The sequence below is a fragment of the Triticum urartu genome, chromosome 3 (assembly GCF_003073215.2).
Source record: "Triticum urartu cultivar G1812 chromosome 3, Tu2.1, whole genome shotgun sequence".
NCBI lineage: Eukaryota > Viridiplantae > Streptophyta > Magnoliopsida > Poales > Poaceae > Triticum > Triticum urartu.
In genome coordinates this window covers 640,996,441-641,019,229 of record NC_053024.1, presented here as the reverse complement: position 1 = coordinate 641,019,229, position 22,789 = coordinate 640,996,441, and positions in this window count along the sequence as shown.

Below are 22,789 nucleotides of genomic sequence, written 5' to 3'. Positions count from 1 at the left end.
CGTCGAACATCACGTGTACTTCGTCAGCACGGTGCTACGGGACGCAAGGGCACGGTACCTCATGCCTCAAAAACTCCTCCTCGTGCTACTAGTGGCCTCGCGCAAGCTGCGCCACTACTTCCAAGGACATCCCATCAAGGTCGTCTCAGCATACCCCTTGGAAAGAGTGCTTAGGAGCCCCAACTCAGCTAGAAGGGTCGCCGAATGGAACATTGAGCTACAGGCATTTCAGTTAGAATTCAGCACGACCAGAGTTATCAAGGGAGCCGCACTTGCAGATTTCGTGGTAGAATGGGAAGAAGCATCGGGTCTCGAGGCACGCGAAGACCGATCACTTTCCCCGGGAAGTGAAGCACCGGACGGCTGGGTCGTGTACTTCGATGGGGCATTCTCCCGACATGGTGCAGGAGCTGGCGCAGTGCTTATGTCCCCTACCCAGGACAAACTCTATTACGCCGTGCAACTCTGCTTCCAGCACAGAGAGAAGGTCTCCAACAACATAGCAGAATACGAAGGCCTGATAGCAGGCTTGAAAGCCGCAATCGCCTTAGGGGTAAAGCGCCTCACCATCAAGGGCAATTCACAGCTCCTCGTCAACTTCTCCAACAAGATATACGAGCCGAAGGACGAGCACATGGAAGCTTACCTCGCTGAAGTCCGCAGGATGGAGAAACAGTTCTGGGGGCTGGAGATGCAGCATGTGCCTCGCGGCACCAATCAGAAGGCTGACGACATTGCCAAGAGGGCGTCTAGGCGGCTGCCGCGGGAACCTGACGTCTTCGAGGAGCGGCTCTTCAAGCCCTCGGCGGCGCCATCGCTATCAGGCGCGGTGCAGCCAAGGGAGGAGCCTCCTCAGCCGCCTGCCTCGGGAGCTCCGGTCTGCGTCCCGGCATCAAGGGCACGCCTGCTCCTGGCATTGGAGCCTCAGGAGGGATGTTGGATCCCAGAGCTCAAGGACTACCTGATGCAAGGGATTCTGCCAGAGAACGAGGAGGAGGCGGAGCGTGTGGCACGGCAGGCCACGGCTTATTGCATCCAGGATGGTGAGCTCTACAGGAAGCGGCCAAATGACGTGTCCCTACGTTGCATTTCCAGGGAGCAAGGAAAGGAACTGCTAGCGGACATACATAGCGGAGACTGTGGGCACCACTCGTCATCACGAACCCTCGTCGGCAAGGTGTTCCGCAACGGGTTCTACTGGCCCACAGCACTCAACGACGCCGTTGAGCTGGTGAAGGCTTGCGAGGCCTGCCAGTTTCATGCTAAACAGATCCATCAGCCTGCGGGGGGTCTGCAGACCATACTCCTCTCCTGACCGTTCACAGTTTGGGGGTTGGACATTCTGGGCCCGTTCCCTCGGGCGTCAGGGGGCTATCGCTACCTCTACGTCGCCATGGACAAGTTCACCAAGTGGGCCGAGGTGGAAGATATCCGCACAATCCCGGCAGGCAAGGCAGTCAAGTTCATCAAGGGCCTCGTGAGCCGGTTTGGGGTGCCTAACCGCATCATCACTGACAACGGTTCGCAATTCACCAGTAACTCTTCAAAACGTACTATGCTATCCTTGGAACGCAGATATGCTACACTTCGGTAGCACACCCCCGGAGCAATGGCCAGGCTGAACGAGCCAACGCGGAGGTCCTGAGGGGCCTCAAGGCCAGGACCTTCAAGGAGAAGCTGGAGGCCTGTGGCAGGGGCTGGCACGACGAGCTCCAGTCCGTGCTATGGTCAATCCGCACGACAACGACCAAGCCGACTGGCGAGACCCCGTTCTTCCTCGTCTACGGAGCGGAGGCTGTTCTCCCTCACGAGGTCAGACATCGCTCCGCACGGGTCCTGGCATTCGACGAGGCTCAGCAGGACGCCATGCGGGGGACGGAGCTCGTGCTGGGGCAGGAACGCTGTCGGGAAGCCGCACTGCGAGCGGCAAGGTATCAACAGGCGCTACGACGATACCACGGCCGCAACATCTGCCCCAGGACCCTTGAGGTAGGGGATCTCGTGCTCAGAAGGGTTCTCTCCAGGGAGGGGCTGGACAAGCTCTCTCCCATGTGGGAGGGCCCGTTCAAGGTTGTTCATGTTTCCAGGCCTAGCTCCGCGCGCTTGGAGACTCCGGAGGGAGTACCCATCCAAAACCCATGGAACATTCAGCATCTCCGGAGGTTCTACCCCTGAGTGAAGCCGCTGCGTTTTGGAAAAGGCCTGGTGCCTGTGAAGAAGGCGAATGCATGTGAAGCCGCTGCGTTTTGGAAAAGGCCCGGTGCCTGTGAAGAAGGCGAATGCCTGTGAAGTCGTTGCGTTTTGGGAAAGGCCCGGTGCCTGTGAAGAAGGCGAATGCCTGTGAAGCCGCTGCGTTTTGGAAAAGGCCCGGTGCCTATGAAGAAGGCAAATGCCTGTGAAGCCTCTGCGTTTTGGAAAAGGCCCGGTGCCTGTGAAGAAGGCAAATGCATGTGAAGTTGTTGCGTTTTGGAAAAGGCCCGGTGCCTGTGAAGAAGGCCAATGCCTATGAAGCTCGCCGCCCGTGACACTCTCACGTAATAATGAGTGGGGCTGTACATGCCCCGGAGTCTTCGGAGTGCCGCCCTCGGGCCTCGGGGGCTCCCGCCCATGCCTAGTGGCAGCACTTAGCTCCGCGCTGGTGAGAAGACGTCGAAGACTAGAATAGGTGCCGGACGCGGCTTTCCCATTTGTTTTCCGCAGTTGGCTTGTTTATTCCCGTTTGAATTTTTTATTGGAGTTGCTGACGTTCCTGGCTTGTGGCTCTTTATCTTTCTCGCTCGCTCGCCTCGTTTTCTCTCGAGAAGTCTCGCGAGGGAGGATCACAGGCACCCTCGCGAGTGTTTTCTGCCCCGATTGTTTGGAGCTTTCCTATCCGAGTCCTCTGTAGGAGCACCCCTCCCAGTCCGTGCCCCACGGGCATCGCGACACGAGCGCAGGACCTGGGCCGATCGCCCCCACAGCTAAGACCATAAGTTACCCCTCCTACTGATCCTTGCAGGGCACGAAGCGCACGAGGAGGCCACGGCCTCGGGAGGCGAGGACCGCGCCAAGCCCCATCGAGCTAAAATAGTTCCCGCATATGGGAGCGCGGCGCGAAAACACGGCGCAGAAATAGCGGAAACAGCGCGATGGTTAAACAGCAAGAGTTCTAATACGCCCCCGTGGGGCCCTACATTACTTACTATTTTTGCGCAGGATAAGAAAGAAAACAAAACGGGCGCGATCCGTCCCACGCCAATCCACAGCGAAGGCTCGAGCTGCTCCTGGGGCTCAGGCGGATCCCTCCTCTCGCTTCACCGGGGCGCGACGGTGGGCTGACCCGCTACCTTTGCCCAAGCGGGCGCGACGGCGAGGAGGCTGGTCGCGGCCACCGCTAGAGGAGCTGCTGCCTAAGAGGGGGTCACCGGAGCTCGGCGAGCCCTGAGCTCCAAAGCATGTACGCCGGTCGCCATCTTCATCCTGGTCAGGGCCAGGGCTGGGCAGGCGGCCACGGTCGTCGTCTTCAGGGCAACACCCGGCACGACGACCATCTTCCCCGAACACCCTCACGTAGAGGATGGCGTCGCCATCAAACTTGAAGTACAGGGTGCACCACCGGCTCAGGCCACACGCGCGGGCAAACGTCTGCCAGCCGCGTGTCAGAGCCCCGTTCCCAGAAATGGAAACCTCCAGCGACGCCCAGGAGTCCCTGCTGCAGCATCCGTCTGCCTGGAGCCAGAAGCCGCACCGGGCGCTGGCCGGCAGTTCATCTACGAAGAAACGGGGGAGCTGGAGCCTGGTGTTGGATGGGTCTGCCGACCACACGACGAACTCCAGCAGCACCTCCGCAGAGCGAAAGCGTGGCCTAGGGGGGCACACACCCACGGCGTGCCCCCCGTCAGCAACCGGGCACTCACCACCGCGCCGGGAACCGCCTCCATGGAGGCCACCACGGGGATCGTGGTATACTTGCAAGGGCGGCCTTGGCCACGCTTGGCCAGAGGGGAGTCAGGCCCAGCCTGGGGGGCCTTTCCTTTCTCCGCGGCTGAGAATCTCTTTGGAGCCATGGGAGCGACGAGTAATCAAGAAGAAAGAAAGGAGCAGCAAGGAGGGACGGGCCGAAGGGGGTCGCCCATCCCCGTACTTATAACCGGAGGAGGCCAACCGCCGTGCACCACGACCGCAGGTAATCATGACCGGTTTCTCTGCATGCAGGGACTTATCAAGTCATGCGGTCGTCGAGGCGTCGTGGGAAGTGCAGACGCCCACGCCCAATCAACCGCCACACGGCGCCCAAGGCCGCAGGCTGTTAGGGCCCGCGGCGCTTCGCGCTTGCCCCTTCGAATCATTGCTAAGCCAAGCCCGCACGCGCCTTGGGCCCGGGGGCTACTGTCGGCGTTCTGGGAACGGGGGTCCCCAGACTTGCCTGCCTGTGGCGTGGCTCAAGCGGGGCCCAACGCGGCCCATCTTCATCAGCTCAAGCTCAAAGACCCTCGCGAGGGGCCAAGCCTCGCGGGGCGGATGACAGGAAGCTTCCTCAGAGGCAGCCTCATCAGGCAGGCTCACGAGGAGGCGGAGAGATCAAGGCAGGGGTACCTCGCGAGGAACCCGTGACGCAAGCCATGATGATCGAGACTAGGCGGGCGCCAGGCGGGCGCCGCCTGCGCAGTGTCCTTGTTTCCCCTTTGGTGCAAAGGGGGCAAGCACAGGTCAAGGCATCAGGCAAAGGTTACCATTCCGGTGCAACGAGACCAAGACCAGCCGGACGGCATGACGGAGGTCACCGTGGAGCCCAAGACGGCGTCATGGCCAGTGCTTTTGGCAGCCGAAGACCACCTTTGGTCAGGATAACTTGTACTAGATGTTCCCCTTCGAAATGGCCAATTGTTGGCGCCCTTCCCGCTCATTATTTGGGGAGAGGCCCAGGGCCTCTATAAATAGAGCTAGCCACCATAGAGTAGAGACATCTGGAGACACCCGGAGAGATCTGGTAGAACCCCAGCAGAGAGAGAGAGGCGACTGAACTCACCCTAGCAGTTCATCGCACCAGCTCAAGAACACCTCTCGTGAGGCTGTTCTTCCCTTGTACTGTCCATCATCAGCCCCAGAGGCAATTCACCACACCACACACTGGAGTAGGGTATTACACCACAACGGTGGCCCGAACCAGTATAAACATCGTGTCTCTTGTGTTGTTCATCATTTTCATCTTAGTTCGCACGAGAGGATCGGACGTAGATGGGTAGGGGAGAGATCTCCGCGCGCACCCCAGTGTTCGAACCTCAAGGGTCTGCCGGAACCCGAAACCCGACAATACTTATGCCTATTCTCTCTTATTTTACAATGTTTACATAAAGAGGGAGAATGCCGGCAGATGGGATTCTGGCTGGAAAATGAGCAAATATTAGAGACCTATTCTGCACAGCTCCAAAAGTCCTGAAACTTCACAGATGATGTTTTCCAAATATATAAATACATTGAGTGCAAGAACTTCACCAGGGGGGCCACACCCTGCCCACGAGGGTGGGGGTGCGCCCTACCCCCTGGGCGCGCCCCCTACCTCGTGGGCCCCCTGGTGGCCCTCCGGTGACCATCTTTTGCTATATGGACTCTTTCGATGGAAAAATAATGATAAGCCATCTTCTCGGACGAAACTCCACCGCCACGAGGCGGAACCTTGGCAGAACCAATCTAGGGTTCTGGCGGGGCTATTCTGCCGGGGAAACTTCCCTCCTGGAGGGGGAAATCATCGCCATCGTCATCACCAACGCTCCTCTCATCAGGAGAGGGAAATCTCCATCAACATCTTCATCAGCACCATCTCATCTCAAAACCCTAGTTTATCTCTTGTATCCAATTCTTGTCTCCAAGTCCGGGATTGGTGCTAGTAGGTTGCTAGTAGTGTTAATTACTCCTTGTAGTTGATGCTAGTTGGTTTAATTGGTGGAAGATCATATGTTCAGATCCTATATGCATATTAATACCCCTCTGATTATGAACATGTTTATGCTTTGTGAGTAGTTACTTTTGTTCCTGAGGACATGGGCCGTAAGGGGCTGATTTGGATCCATATGTTTCATGCTATGGTTAGGTTTACCTTAATACTTTTGTTGTATTTGCGGATAATTGCAATAGAGGTTAATCATAAGTGGGATGCTTGTCCAAGTAAGGGCAGCACCCAAGCACCGGTCCACCCACATACCAAATTATCAAAGTACCGAACGCGAATCATATGAACGTGATGAAAACTAGCTTGACGATATTCCCATGTGTCCTCGGGAGCACTTTACATCATATAAGAGTTTGTCCAGGTATGTCCTTTGCTACAAAAAGGATTGGGCCACCTTGCTGCACCTTATTTACTTTTGTTACTTGTTGCTCGTTACAAATTGTCTTATCACAAAACTATCTGTTACCACTTATTTCAGTACTTGCAGAGAATACCTTGCTGGAAACCGCTTATCATTTCCTTCTGCTCCTCGTTGGGTTCAACACTCTTACTTTTCGAAAGGACTACGATAGATCCCCTATACTTGTGGGTCATCAGCGAGCAGTATGATCACCGACTCGACCACGATGACCGTCGTCGAGTGCCCACGCCTCCTCCGAGGAGTGGGTCATACGTGCCTCAGCGGCAGGATGACAGGCGCCCCCACAGCAGAGAGCGAAGAGTACCAGTCGACCCAAGGGAGCCAAGCTTTGATGCAAGATCTATTCTCGTTCAAGGTCTGGTTGACAGGAACAGAGCGCATAGAGAAGGTCATGACAGAGATTATCCGACTAGCAGCAGAGTGCACGTTTCCGGTCCTGAGTGTTTCAGCAGAGCCATCAGGGCCGCAGTGATTCCTCCCAACTTCAGGTTGGCGACTGGAGTCAGCAAGTTCACCGGTGAGTCTAAGCCTGACACTTGGCTTGAAGATTACCGAGTGGCTATGCAAATTGGTGGTGGCAATGATGAAGTGGCAATGAAGCACCTCCCTCTCATGTTGGAAGGCTCGGCCAGGGCGTGGCTGAACCAATTAGCACCTGGTAGCATATACAGTTGGGAAGAACTCGCCAGAGTGTTTGTTAGAACTTTTGAGGGTACTTGCAAGCGACCGGCAGGGTTGACAAAATTGCAGTGTTGTGTACAGAAACCGAACGAAACCTTGAGAGACTATATCCAGAGATGGATCATGTTACACCATACAGTGGAGAATGTGTCAGCTCACCAAGCAATCTGTGCCTTCAAGGAAGGCGTTAAGTATCGGGAGTTGAATCTGAAATTCGGTCGGATAGGAGATATGACTATGACTCGGATGATGGAGATTTCCACCAAATACGCTAATGGCGAAGAGGAAGACCGACTCCAGAGTGGCAAGCACAAAACAGTCGCCCAGGACACCGGTGGAGGTACTTCCAATCGGAAACAGAAGCGTAAGGCCGAGCCAGTTGCTCCTGGTGAGGCCTTAGTTGTGGCTCAAGGAAAGTTCAAGGGGAAGCCCAAAGGGCCCTGGAATCCCAAGAAAGTGAAATATCAAGATAGAAATGATGTGTTGGATTTGCCATGTCACATTCACACCAAAAAAGATGAAGAGAGTAATTTGATTTATCCCAAGCACACCACTCGACAGTGTCGACTCCTGATCCAGCAATTCCGAGAGAAGAAATCCAAGGAGAAGGAAAAGGAGTCGGACAAGGATGAGGACAAGGAAGAGGATGATGATGGTTTTCCCAACGTCAACTCCACTCTGATGATTTTTGCTGATATTGAGAGCAAAAGTCGATTGAAAGTTATGAATAGAGAAGTGAACATGGTTGCTCCGGCAACACCAAGTTATTTGAAGTGGTCCCAGACTGCCATCACATTCGACCAGTCTGACCATCCAGCACGTATAGCCACCCGTGGGAGGCAAGCGTTGATGGTCGACCCAGTTATTGAAGGCACTCGACTGACTAAAGTGCTGATGGCTGGTGGTAGCGGCCTGGATATCCTTTATGCTGAAACCTTGAAGGGAATGGGAATTCCGATGTCCAAGCTCAGCGAAAGTAATATGAGTTTCCATGGCGTTATACCCGGCAAGAAGGCTGAATCACTCGGCCAGATCCCCCTTGATGTGGTTTTCGGTGATTCCAAGAATTACCGCAAAGAAAAGTTGACATTTGAAGTAGTGGATTTCAAGAGTGCTTATCATGCCATTCTGGGTAGGCCTGCCTATGCACGTTTCATGGCTCGACCATGTTACGTATACCTCAAATTGAAAATGCCTGGTCCTAGAGGAGTGTTCACTATCACTGGCAATCGGCAGAAAGCAGAAGAATCCTTCCAGAAGGGCTCAAAAATTGCCGATGCACAAATGGCGGCAGTCGTAATGCAAGAATACCAGAAAAACGCAGATCCGAGTGATTTGATGCACTCCAAGAAGCCTGCCACTGATTCTGCATTTCAGCCGTACGGTGAAACCAAGCCGATTCATATTCACCCGACCGATCCTAATGCTGCTCCTACTCATATTTCAACTTCACTCGACAGCAAATAGGAAGAAGCGCTCATCTAGTTCCTCCGTGAGAACTGGGACATCTTTGCATGGAAACCTTCTGACATGCCGGGTGCACCCAGGGGACTGGCTGAGCATCGTTTGCGACTCGACCCAAAAGTAAAACCAGTCAAAGAACATCTTCAAAGGTCCGCCGTACAGAAGAGAAAAGCAATTGGTGAGTAAGTGGCTCGGCTCCTGGCAGCTGAGTTCATCCGTGAGATTTACCATTCTGAGTGGCTCGCCAATGTTGTTATGGTCCCCAAGAAGGACAACTCACTTCTCATGTGCATTGACTTCAAGCATATCAATCGGGCCTGCCCGAAAGATCATTTTCCTCTCCCTCGCATAGACCAAATTGTCGATTCGACTGCGGGGTGTGAGCGTTTGTCTTTCCTAGACGCCTATTCCGGGTACCATCAGATCCGACCGTATGGACCCGATGAGATAAAAACAGCTTTCATCACTCCATTCGAATGCTTTTGTTATGTCACCATGCCATTCGGTCTCAAGAACGTTGGGGACACATTCATGGGGATGATTCAAAAGTGTCTGCTCACTCAAATCAGTCCGAATGTGGAAGCATACATGGATGACATTGTGGTCAAGTCGCGCAAAGGTTCCGACCTGCTGACTGACCTTGCTGAAACCTTTGCCAACCTGAGAAGATATAATATCAAGCTTAACCCATCAAAGTGTACTTACGGAGTTCCTGGCGGAAAGTTACTCGGCTTCCTCGTTTCCGAACGAGGGATCGACGTGAACCCAGAGAAAGTTGGTGCTATACTCCGGATGAAGCGCCCTGTGCGCATGCATGATGTCCAGAAGCTTACTGGTTGTTTGGCCGCCTTGAGTCGATTCATTTCTCGCCTTGGTGAAAAGGCATTTCCTCTTTACCGACTGATGAAGAAATCTGACAAGTTCGAGTGGACTCCTGAAGCTGATGCGGCATTTGCAGATCTTAAAGCCCTGCTTTCCACCCAGTCGGTGCTCGCTGCCCCAATCAGCAAACAACCTTTACTTCTTTACATTGCAGCCACTGGACAAGTTGTCAGTACAGTACTCATGGTCGAGCGGGAAGAAGAAGGAAAAGCCTACAAAGTTCAGCGCCCAGTATACTATGTTTCTGAAGTTTTAACTCCATCCAAGCAAAGATATCCACATTATCAAAATCTTGTTTATGGGATTTACATGACCACGAAGAAGGTTGCACATTATTTCTCTGATCACTCCATTACAGTCGTCAGCGACGCACCATTGTCAGAAATTCTGAACAACAGAGATGCAACTGGTCGAGTGGCAAAATGGGCGATTGAACTCCTTCCCTTGGATATCAAGTTTGAGGCAAAGAAAGCTATCAAGTCCCAGGCAATAGCGGATTTCCTCGTCGAGTGGATCGAATAGCAACTGCCAACTCAGATTCACTTGGACCACTGGACCATGTTCTTTGATGGATCCAAGATGCTGAATGGTTCTGGTGCTGGGGTGGTATTGGTATCCCCCGAGGTGACAAGCTCTGCTATGTTCTCCAAATTCATTTCAATTCCTCCAACAACGAAGCTGAATATGAGGCACTTTTATACGGGTTGCGTATGGCCATTTCACTCGGCGTCCGTCGCCTCATGGTCTACGGCGACTCAGATTTGGTGGTGAATCAAGTAATGAAGGAGTGGGATGCCAGAAGCCCATCTATGACTGGCTACTGCAATGCGGTGAGAAAGTTAGAAAACAAGTTTGAGGGTTTAGAACTCCACCATATACCCCGATTGAAAAATCAAGCAGCGGATGATTTGGCGAAGATAGGTTCCAAGAGAGAAGCCATTCCCAGTAATGTGTTTTTGGAGCATATTCATACACCTTCAGTCCAGGAAGATCCTTTCACTGAAGAGCCCCCGCAGCCAAAGAGCACCGCTGATCCGACTGAAGTCGAAGTCCCGACCGTGGTCGACTTGATCATCTAGGTTTTGGTCATCACTCCCGACTAGACAGTGCCGTACATTGCGTACATCCTTAGGAAGGAACTCCTAGAGGACGAAGAAGAGGCCCGACAGATCGTCCGCCGATCCAAAGCTTTTACTTTGATAAGAGGGCAGCTGTTCATAGAAAGTGTAACTGGAGTCAGCCAGAAATGCATAACACCAGAGGAAGGTCGAGTGATCCTCAATGACATCCACTCGGGGACCTGTGGTCACCATGCGTCTTCTCGGACCATTGTGGCCAAAGCATACCGAGCAGGATTTTATTGGCCATGGGCAAATGAGATGGCACTAGAAATAGTCGACAAATGTGAAGGTTGCCAGTTTTACTCCAACATGTCTCACAAGCCTGCGTCAGCCCTGAAGACCATTCCACTCATCTGGCCCTTCGCTATTTGGGGTTTGGACATGGTTGGACCTCTGAGAATGGGTAGGAGCGGCTTCACTCATGTACTCATGGCAGCCGACAAATTCACCAAATAGATTGAAGCCAAACCTATCAAAAGTCTTGAAGCCAGTACTGTGGTCAGTTTCATCAGAGACTTAACATTCAGATATGGTGTTCCGCACAACATCATCACTAACAATGGCTCGAACTTCGATTCAGATGAGTTCAGAGCCTTCTGTGCTTCCTAGGGCACTCGAGTCGACTATGCTTCAGTCGCCCATCCCCCGTCGGATGAACAAGCTGAAAGAGCAACCGGGTTGATCCTCAAAGGACTGAAACCCCGACAGATGCGTGATCTCAAGCATGCGGAGGCGCCTGGGTCGATGAAATTCCGTCAGTACTTTGGGGTTTGAGGACGACTCTGAATCGGTCGACTGGTCGAACTCCATTCTTCTTGGTCTATGGAGCTGAAGTTGTGTTGCCGAGTGACTTGCTTCACAATGCACCCAGAGTCGAGCTTTTCTCAGAAGATGAAGCAGAACAGGCTCAGCAAGACGTAGTTGATCTCCTGGAAGAGGAAAGAGAGATGGCTCTGATCTGATCGACCATTTATCAGCAAGACCTGCGTCGATTCCACGCCAGAAACGTGAGGGGTCGAGCATTTTAGGAAGGAGACTTGGTTCTTCGAGTGGATCAGTAGAAACCACACAAGCTCGCCCCTACTTGGGAAGGTCCTTTCATCATCACCAGAGTGCTCCACAACGGAGCGTACCACCTCTACAACGTCGAGCATAAGAAAGACGAGCCACGCGCTTGGAATGCGGAGTTGCTCCGCCCCTTTTACACTTAAGTATTCAGGCTGCTGAGATGTAATAAGAAATATCCCTTAGTTTCATTATCAAAGACACGGTTTTACAGTCTCATAAATGATTGTTGTTCTTTTTTTTCTAAATCCCCTAGTGGGTGCCTTAGATGTGAATCCGTTTCACCTAAGTTTAACAAATCCTGCCGAGTGATGAGCAAGCATCTCACTCGGGGGCTTAGCTGCGAATCCGTTTCGCCTAAGTTTGAAAAATCCTACCGAGTGGTGAGCAAGCCTCTCACTCGAAGACTTAGCTGCAGTCCAGTACTCGCCTAAGTTTGAAAAATCCTACCGAGTGGTGAGCAAACCTCACACTCGGGGGCTTAGCTGCAGTCCAGTACTCGCCTAAGTTTGAAAAATCCTACCGAGTGGTGAGCAAGCCTCTCACTCGGGGGCTTAGCTGCAGTCTAGTACTCGCCTAAGTTTGAAAAATCCTACCGAGTGGTGAGCAAGCCTCTCACTCGGGGGCTTAGCTGCAGTCTAGTACTCGCCTAAGTGAAAAATCCTGCCGAGTGGTGAGCAAGCCTCTCACTCGGGGGCTTAGCTGCAGTCCAGTACTCGCCTAGGTTTGAAAAATCCCACCGAGTGGTGAGCAAACCTCACACTCGAGGGCTTAGCTGCAGTCCAGTACTCGCCTAAGTTTGAAAAATCCTACCGAGTGGTGAGCAAGCCTCTCACTCGGAGGCTTAGCTGTAGTCCAGTACTCGCCTAAGTTTGAAAAATCCTACCGAGTGGTGAGCAAGCCTCTCAGTCGGGGCTTCGCTGCAGTCCAGTACTCGCCTAAGTTTGAAAGATCCTACTGAGTGGTGAGCAAGCCTCTCACTCGGAGGCTTAGCTGCAGTCCAGTACTCGCCTAAGTTTGAAAAATCCTACCGAGTGGTGAGCAAACCTCACACTCAGGGGCTTAGCGGCAGTCCAGTACTCGCCTAAGTTTAAAAAATCCTACCGAGTGATGAGCAAACCTCACACTCGGGGGCTTAGCTACAGTCCGGTACTTTCCTAAGTTTAAAAAACACCCCTATCCGCAAGGACGACGAGGTGCAGGTCGACTGCAATCCTCTCCTCAGAGCTGCGCCACAAGTACAACGTGCGCTCCATCCCTATCCGCAAGGACGACGAGGTGCAGGTCGACTGCAATCCTATCCTCGGAGCTGCGCCACAAGTACAACGTGCGCTCCATCCCTATCCGCAAGAACGACGAGGTGCAGGTCGACTGCAACCTTTTCTTCGGAGTTGCGTCATAGATACAAAGATTATTCCGAGTGAAGAACAAGTTCCACTCGAAGGCAAACGCAAGCATATTCTGAGATAAACCAAGTTCAGATAAATCCCAAAGTTCCGAACCATGGATCCAAAGTACTCGAGCATCAAGCCCGAAGAAGTTTAACGATTACACAATCACTCGGCATTCCGAGGCAAATAAAGGTGAAGCATAATGTTTTTGGTCACTCGTCAGGAGGAGGGCTGGCTGGATCGCAGAAACTATCAAGGTCTATGATGTCTGCGATGCGAGTGGCGGCATCAAGGAAAATGTCCATGAAGGACTGGAAAGTGTGCCTTTTTGTGTTAGCAACCTTGAGCTCCGCCAGCTTGTCCTCTTTGACATCCTTGCAGTGCACTCGGACCAGGGACAGGGCGACATCAGCACCGCAGCGAGCAGATGAATTCTTCCATTCTTGCACTCGCTCAGGTATTTGATTCAGTCGGGCCATCAAAGACTCGAGGTCTTGAGACAGTTCTGCTTGAGGCCAGAGTTCAGCATCAACCCGAGTCATCGCCGCCTTTAGGCGGGCAAGATAAGCAACTCCACTGTCCATGCGAGATTCCAACCACATCACATTCATTGCGACGTCATCTTTTACTGGGCAATTTATGGGGCCGGGACCCGTCTCGACCCACCCAGTTTTCGCTTCAAAGTCCTGGCAAAGCTCTACACAATCGGATGAATGGTGAGTCGACAATATAATAAGACCTGTCAATCGACCATAACAAGTCAGTCGAACATCAGTACCTTCAAGTTTTAAGACCAATTGAGCAGCAATCTGGCTCAGATAAGACTCCAACTCGCCCTTCTTGGCTTTGAGTCTCCCAATCTCGTCAGACGGCTTGTCCTTGTCCTTCTTCAGTCGCTCGACCTCCCGATTGGCGACAGATACAGCAGTCTTCAGTTTGGAGTTCTCTTCTTCTAACTTGCCGACTGAAGCAAGCTTCTTGTCAGCAAGTGTTGTTTTCTCTCGCGCCTCCTTCTGCGCGGCAGCAAGATCCAGATCCTTGTTCTCCAGAGCCTGCTTCATTTTCTCTAAAGAAATAACATTCTTCAGATGAGCTTGGAGTTGACGGTTTTTACTACATACATCTACACGAGTGAAATCACTCGGTTGAAAAAAAATGGAAAGGAAAAGTGCCAGTCATAAGATGGACAGTTGTCGATTGGTTACCTCCCATGGCAGCTACTTCGTCATGAGCAGTCTTGAGATTCTTATTGGCCAATTCCAGATCAAGGTTGAGGCTGATTTGCTGCTTGTTCAATGAAGAAAGTTGAGCCCCAAGATTACAAGATTTCTACAGTCAATATATAAGACATATCAGTCGACAGAAACAAAAAAATATCACAGTGAAAGTTACTCTAAGACTACCGCTGAATCAAACATTCAACGGCAGTCTCGGGGACTATACACTCGGCATGGTCTGCCCAGCTCGAGTCAAAAAAAAAGAGCGAAGAAAGTTGTTCTCAGACCATAGTTGACTGCCCGCAGTCCACCACGGTCTCGGGGACTACACCCAGATTGTCACTCGACATGACCCGCCCAGACCGAGTGAGAAAATTCAGATTTTCAGACCACAGTCGACTGCCCGTAGTCAACTATGGTCTCGGGGACTACGCCTAGTGGGTGCACTCAGCGTGCCCCCACTAGTTCAAAAATCCAAGTCGAATGAAGTGGAAGACCTATACGACTTTAGGGCAGACAAACCCCAGTGGGTGGATGAGAAGTAAGATCAGTCGGAAAACCAACTAACCTGGATATTGGTCTGCAGAGCAGCGCCGGCGTTGAAAGCCACCTGACTGGCCTCGTGCACCACTTTCATCTGTCCCATCACAAGATTCAACTGAAGAAGAGCTTCCTTGGCGGCACTCGGTGGGTCGTCTGGAGTTTGGTACACAGTGAAAATAGATGATGGCAGAACAGTCGAAGCACCCGCTGGGTCTGATGCGTGGAGTTGTACTGGAGCAGCAGGGGTCTGAGCAGCTGACCCTGATGGACAGTCAGTCGACAGCGGGATAGCGAAAGTGATGTTGGTGCGAGCCGGATCTACGGATCGCTCCACCGCCGTCCCAGGCATCAGTGTCGACTGAGGAGCCTGAACCTTAGGTGCTTTCCTGCTCAGTCTATGGTCCCTCCTCCTCCTTTCCCTCAGAGGCACTTCTTCTTCTTCATCGTCCGGAAGCACAACAACATCTCGTGGAGCTGCAGCAAACAAGAAAAGTCAGAGAGACGACTGACGAACAGTCCAGTCGACCGACTAAATTCGAGTCGGGTAGACTTACTGGCTTTGGAGGTAGCTGTGTCGTCGGTTTCCTCGTCATCTAGGACCTTGTCAATATCCATATCAATCGCGGCGGAGGCCGGGCTGGAAAAGTTCATCATCCACTCGGTCAGGACAGGAGAATCAGTCGAAGCAAAGAAACATGGGAAGAACGTTTACCCAGAAGCAATAGGAACATCCATCTTGATCTTAGACAAGGTCTTCCGGGCCTTCGAGGGATTGATCTTGGGCTGCTTGATGACTTTCTCAGCCAGCTCTGGAGTCGGAGACCGAGCGCACTTTTGAGATGGAACGCTCGAGGCCACAGTCTTACCGCGCCTGCCCACGGGATCATGGCGTTGCTTGGATCGACGTTCCGAACGAGGCGGTGAGTCGACTACTTCCTCGTCGTCTGACTCGTCGCTCTCATCTTCATCATCGTCGTCTGGTGACTCCCATTCACCGCTCTCCTCCGCGCTGTCCTCGCCCTCATGGTCCTGCTCCAAAGCTTGTTCACCATTGGGCATTGAGTACATCTCTGTGTAAATCTACAAGACAAGAAGTCGAGTGGAAATCAGTCAGATTAACAAATAGTCGGAAAACACATTCAAATGTAATCGGTCATATCGGCTAAACCTTGTCTGGCTGGTTGCTGTTGCTGAAAGGGTCGACTCTCCTGGCGCTCCTGGGGTTGTCCTTGTTCCCGGTGATGCTCGTCGGCCATTGAGCCACTGTTTCGGCTGGCACCTCCTCTGGATGAACCCGAGCGGTGTCGCCAGCGCCGGAGTACATCCACATGGAATGGTCACGGGCCTGGAGCGGTTGGATGCGCCGACTAAGAAACACCTCCAACAAATCCATGTCGGTGACGCCTTGGTTGATCAGCTGGACCACCCTCTCGACCAGCATGCCAGTCTCCGCCTTCTCCACGGCGGTCACTTTCAACGACGAAGGAGTCTGAACACGGTCGAAAGAAAAAGGAGGAAGTCCTGTCGACTGGCCTCGAGTCATGATATCCTTGCAGTAGAACCAGGTCGACTGCCAGCCTCTGACCGACTCAGGAAGGGTCATCGGAGGAAAGGAACTCCTTTTCCACATTTGGAAACCCAAACCCCCACACATCTGGATAACGCGGGTTTTCTCGTCCTTCGAGTTTGCTTTCTTCACTGTCTGGGATCGGATGGTGACAATGTGCTTGAAAAGACCCCAGTGCGGTCGACAGCCCAAGAAATTCTCGCACATGGACACGAACACAGCAAGATACGTGATGGTGTTGGGAGTGAAATGATGGAGTTGGGCCCCGAAGAAATTCAAGAAACCCCGTAAAAAGGATGCGGAGGAAGCGAGAAACCACGGTCGACATGAGTAGCAAGCAAAACGCACTCACCCGGCCGCGGTTGCGGCTCTGTCTCCCCCTCCGGCAACCGGGCAGCCTTGTGGACGATCAGCCCTGACTCGGCCAGCTCATCCAAATCCTCTTGCCGAATCGAAGATCGGATCCAATCACCCTGGATCTAACCTGGCGGCAGCCCCGAGCGCGATGAAGATCCCCGATTCGTCTTCTTGCCCTTCGCCGCCCCGTCGCCTTCCTCGCGTGTTCCAGCGCCGCCGTCTCTTCCTTTCCCATGGTGGCGGAGCGGCGGCGTCGAGAGTGGAGAAGCCGGATGCGGTGGTGGAGCAAGAGGAAGAAGAAGGAGAATGGACGCGCACAATGCAGGCGCCTCGGCCTCTCCGTTTTAAAGGCCCACTTCCGAGTGGCTGGCGCGCGGGCTCAGGTGATCCTGTCAAACCCCTCAACAGTCGCACGCGAGATAAGTGGCGAAAAAGGTGGCGCCGAAATCAAAACGTTCATGTTTATCCACTCCGCTTACCACGGCACGCTCCGTCCCGCGCGCTTCCCCTGAAATTTCGAATCCCGCGAAATCCGGAATCCGCCGCAACCAATTACGCCAAAGATTTCCCGTCAAAGACAACACTCGATAGGTGATGTTATAAAACCAATCGGCAATTTCTGAATCATTCAAGACGACTAAAATGAAGCCAAAATTCCAACACCGACCTCTGTTCAGAAGTGAATAGTTGGAAAACACAAGAGTCAAGGCAAGATCAACTTCAACCTTCTTTTCACTCGGACCTCAATCCATTTGGGGGCTAATGATGAGGACATAGACCTGGGGTAGGGTAATAGGCCTGACCTATATGTCCTATCCAAGGTCACTGTCTTAGAAGCAAAGAAGCTCAAGAGACGACGGGGAGGGCCCAACAAAGGTGTCGAGTGCAATCCACTCGACCTACCAGTCACTCAGAGACTCCTCCTTCTTTGGGTCACTCGACCACGCGATCATTCGACCATACAAGAATCCATTCGACCTGTTTGAAGACCAAGAGTCGTCGAGAACAGCAACGGGCAAGCGTCCACTCTGTAACCTTTAAGGCCATTAATGCATTTAAGGCTACCGTTACCAGTAATGTCATCTCTTTATGTACCTTAAACTCCTTGTAACGTGGGCTAGCTGGGGTCCTGGCGCACTCTATATAAGCCACCCCCCTCCACTGAGACAAGGGTTCGCACCCCCTGTAAACACACACATACATAATCCAGTCGACCGTCTCCGGGCACCGAGACGTAGGGTTGTTACTTCCTCCGCGAAGGGGCTGAACTTGTAAAACTCGTGTGTACAACTTCACCATAGCTAAGATCTTGCCTCCTCATACCTACCCCCCATTCTACTGTCAGTCTTAGATCCACGACAGGGCCAGCTCCGACGTCCGTGATGTGCCGACGCAGGAGCTGCGATGACGCTCCAGATCCAAAGTTGTCGCTGGTCTCCACCTTGGATCGCTCCAGCGCAATGCGGAGGGCCATCGCCTCCTCGTAGTCGAGCTCGGAGCCGGAGTCACTGTCAGAGGTGCTCATCATTGTGGATGGGATCAGAATCGAAGAGGGAGAGGAGTGGACGGAGTGAGAGAGGGAGGGAGAGAGTGAGCTAGGGTTTGAAGCAAGGCGTCCGGATTGGGGTTTTTTGTGGAGTCGATGGTGGGTCGGGCCTGTCAACCGGACACGTCCGGGCTGCTTCATATCTATCATATATTTAGATTGGATATGAGGGGTGCCGGTAAGCTCGGTTGTTTGTCCGTGATTTATGAGGTCCGGTTGGGCCAAATCTTTTAGACCAGTAAGTGATCGAATAGCCTGTCTAGACGTTTGAGACGGGTATGAGAGGCCCGACCGTAGATGCTCTTATCCGGGGATTCTTTTTCCGGTATGCCACACCATGCATGCAAACTGTTCCATCATCGTCCCGTGTGCTTTCCTGCAAAACCTTGGGCACTATGCAGACATGCTGTCGTCGTGCGCGAGGTGAGACAGGACGCGCCACTAACGTCGTCTCGTCGAGGGCCTTTTTGACTCTCTTGACACACGGCGAGTGACACCAGTGCGCGGTCGATGGTGCCGTGTGACCGACGACCCTGTTTGTCAAACGCGTAGAAACGCGTGCAATTCATTTCGGCCATGCTGCTGCTCGACGACCCTGTTTGTCAAACGCGTAGAAACGCGTGCAATTCATTTCGGCCATGCTGCTGCTCGACGTGCGCGCGGCATGCTGCTGATGGCACTCTGTTGAGCGCGCCGTTGCGTGCGACGCGAGGCCGGCCACGCCCACGCATGGTCGACCTCGACCTCTTTCGGGCAGGCACCCGAGAGCGGCAGCGCGATGCCGGCGTCGGCGTCGCGGTGACGGCAGCCCCCTACCATTTGGCCCGGATGGCAGAGAGGCAATAATAACCGGGACATCTTTGTGTGTCGTCAGGCTTCAGCTGGCTGAGTGTTTGCGGGGAGCTATAGCCACGGATAAGGCTTCGCGTCGTCACCGTCACCCGATCGAGGCCGACGGCGACGGACGAGCCGGTTAGATCGACGCCGTCGGAAACATGTCGTCCCGCACGCACGCACGCGTTGGTTTTTCTCTCCGCTCCTGCCCCGTGGCCCAGATCCTGCGAGCACAGTCGGTGGTGGTAATATGGCAAAGTCGCCTCTCGTTACAGATCGCAGCTTTCTAGAAGAAGATGAATGTAGACGGAGCAGTGGCGAAGACGCCGAGGAAAGGGGCTGTTGGAGTTCACAAAATTTTAAAAACAAATGCATCGATTTTAAAATAAAGGTTCATAAATTTAAAAAAGTTCATCGATTTTGAAAAATTTCATGAATTTGAAAGAAGTTTATCGATTATGAAAAAGTTCACAAATTTGGAAGAAGTCCATCCATTTAGGAAATATCTTCACGAATTTGAAAAAAATGTTCTTGGGTTTTGGGAAACTTTCATCTGTTTGCAAATTTAAAAAAAAGAAAGAAAAAAGGCAGAGAAAAAAGAAAAAGAAGAATCTACTACCCCTATAAAAGAAAGAGAAGGCGGAGAACCAAATTATTCTATCCATCCAAACCTACAATCTGATGGTCTGCATCGCTTCAAAACACCAAACACGTTTTATGCTTTAATTACCCACCATGTCATTATATTTAATTAATTACCCACCATGTCATTATCTTAATCCTCTCCTCTTTCATCACGCAGGAACAAAACCAAAACTGCTGCCCACGCCTCACCGCCAGCCACACCCCACGCCTCGCCCCACCTCTTCCCCTACAACCTCGCCGCCAACTACCGTCTCCACCTGTGCCTCGATCTCCATGCGCCGTCGTCCGCCGGACCGCCTCGACCTGTGCCTCTCCGCGGGCCGCCGGACCACCGGGCCCACGCGCCGCGGCTTGCCTCGACATGTGTCTCTCCACGCGCCACCGTATCGCCGCGTCCATGCTCCAGCCGCCCGGCCGCGTCGTCCACGTACCACTCCTCGCGGCTGCCATATGCCCGACGAGAGACCGCCGGCGCACGCTCCTCCCAACCGCCACAGCCCACCTCCTCCGCGACATCCACCCTCGCCCATCCCGAAACCCTAGCTGCCGTCGGCGGCTCATTCTCCTCCGTCGCCTTCTCCACGGCTACATCCCACCCCGCATGCGCGGGTGCGAGCCACCGCGCGGTCGCCGCCATGGTCGCAGCCCCGACCAAGGTCGGCGACGCCATGCCGTCGGTCGAGTTCACCATCGCCGTCTTCAACAAGGAGAAGATCTCCCTCGCCGGCCACAAGTACGTCAGCATCCTCCCATTCCTCCCTCTCCCCCGGAGTTCACCTTTTTTTTGGATGTCGCGCTCCAGTGAAATGTCAAACGACGTGTGCATTTTAACCATTTCCTCTACGGGCATCTTGTTCGTAGATATGAGGTCGTGGCCCGTGGCGGCGTCGGCATGCAGAGATCCTCAAAATTCTAAAGATCCAATTCGTTTTCTGTTATCTCTCCCCACCTTCTGAATTTTCTTTATAACCCGTGGACACAGTTTAGTCCTCTGTTTTTGTGAGTTTCTGTCAAGTTTCATTGGATATAAATCTGTTTGAAAACTTACTGTACTATCTTGGCTGTTGGACTTTAGTTTCCAGTCCATTGGTTCATCCCCAATTCGTCGATCCCTGCTAAAACTGAAGGTGAACTATTCGTTTTTTCATTCTATAGAAACAGAGTAGCATATGTTGTTAGTACTTATCCTATTCAGTCTGGTGGCCATGCCGTGCTCTAACAGAGTTTTCTGATGGTGTTTTTGTAGGTTCCGGAGCAGGACCAAGAGGGACTCTTTGGTTTCGGCCCAGAACCTGAGAGACTCTTTGATTGAAGCCAAGTCTAGCATTGCCGTTAAGCTTAGCTATTCAAATGTATCCCACTCGAGCTACACCGCCAATCGTCGTTAAGGTTAGCTATTCTCAGGTTTTTTCTGGATGCTTGAATAGTGGGACGTAACTAAGTGCTACAACTACCTGAACTATCTTGATTATAGATATATTTGCATTATTCAATGACTGAAGTATATCCTGATTGATAGGTAGTTCTAATGTTCATACCCAGAATTTATTGAGCTCATTTTAATCTTTCATTTGCATGTCAATTTAAGTAGGAAGATGACTGTGACCATATAATGGAGAGAGCTTGTGAAATTTCAACTAAATATTAAGCCTGATATCAAATAGTTGGAAATGCTTCTCGAATCTTCGTCCAGGCTGATGGCACACTGAACAAGTTATGCCATGTATGACGTCCCATCTTCTTTGATTTTATTTACTTCTCGTGATTGGCCTAATCGTACCTGCGGGACATTCAATTTTGATTTTTCTTTGTGGGGATTCAGTATTTTTATTTAGTTGTGAGGTTAATTTTATTATTGCGCAGACCTCATATTCTTGCGTGCTTGATTCAGTTCTTGACTTGTATCTATTCATTCTTGTGTATTGCTTCTCCCAGAAGGCGCATTTGAAGGAAGAGAAGGTGGCTATTAATAACTTCGAAAGATGAGCTGAGTGACTTTTTTGCTTACATCAGGCATGCTTGATTTCTATGGAGATACTCCCTTTGTTCCTCAATGTAAGTCTCTTTAGATATTCCAATATAGACTAATACGGAGCAAAATGAGTATCTACACTCTAAAATATGTCTATATTCATCCGTGTGTAGTCCACATTGAAATCTCTAAAAGGACTTATATTTAGGAACGGAGGAAGTACATGGTTAATGCTCTACCGAAGTATGTGCATGCAAGGCACAGTTTTAGATTGGTTTGCATTTTATGGGCAAAGTTGTGGGTTTTCGTAGCATGGCAACCTTCAGATGTTGATGCAAAAGACAAGCGATGCGTTACTCTGTGCAGTTTTCATATGGTCTATTTAATTAGCTTTTGTCTGATGTCGTCATGGTACAAGGCATAATTTTGCCAAATGTATTGCTTGATATACTGGTAGGAAACATTAACACACCTACATGAACTGTTTCAAGATTTGCTTTGCTTTGCTATGTTCTTAACTTCCAATCTATGTTATTAACTTCCAATAGCATATTACATGAAATATTCATTGCATCTCATTTTGCACCCTGGTCCACTCACCAAAAAAGGGGCAGCCCACAGTGTTTTTGTAAAGAACGCAATGAAGCAAAGTAGAATCTTGTATTAACTTGTATCAATCTTCTTTTTGTAGTACTTTTGCATGCAGTAATCTTGTTTGTGCCTTTGGAAGCGAGGAGATCCAGACTGAAACAAATGCAGCAAGGAAGATATTTACTACAGACAAACATGTGCACTGCAGTTCTGTTGAGAGAGATTAAGTCAGGTGCACATTTGTTTCAGGTAATCTTTTCTTTTGTTGACATGAATTTTGTTTACTATAAACAGATTTATCCGTAGGATTTGAGGCTGCAACTAGCAGATCTGAAAAGCAATTTTTTTCTTGCTTCACTAGGAATCTTATGGGAAGTAGTGACGTCACCTAACAATTGTGCTTGCCAGGTTAGTTTCTGTTGTCAGGAAGATGACCTTAATGCATTGGTAAGATTTGAGGTTGCTCTCATCCATAGGTACAGAAAAAGGGTACCAATATTTACATATTCTAGGCTTGCTGACGAATGTCGCACTTTCTTAATCTTCCATATCACCAATATTTG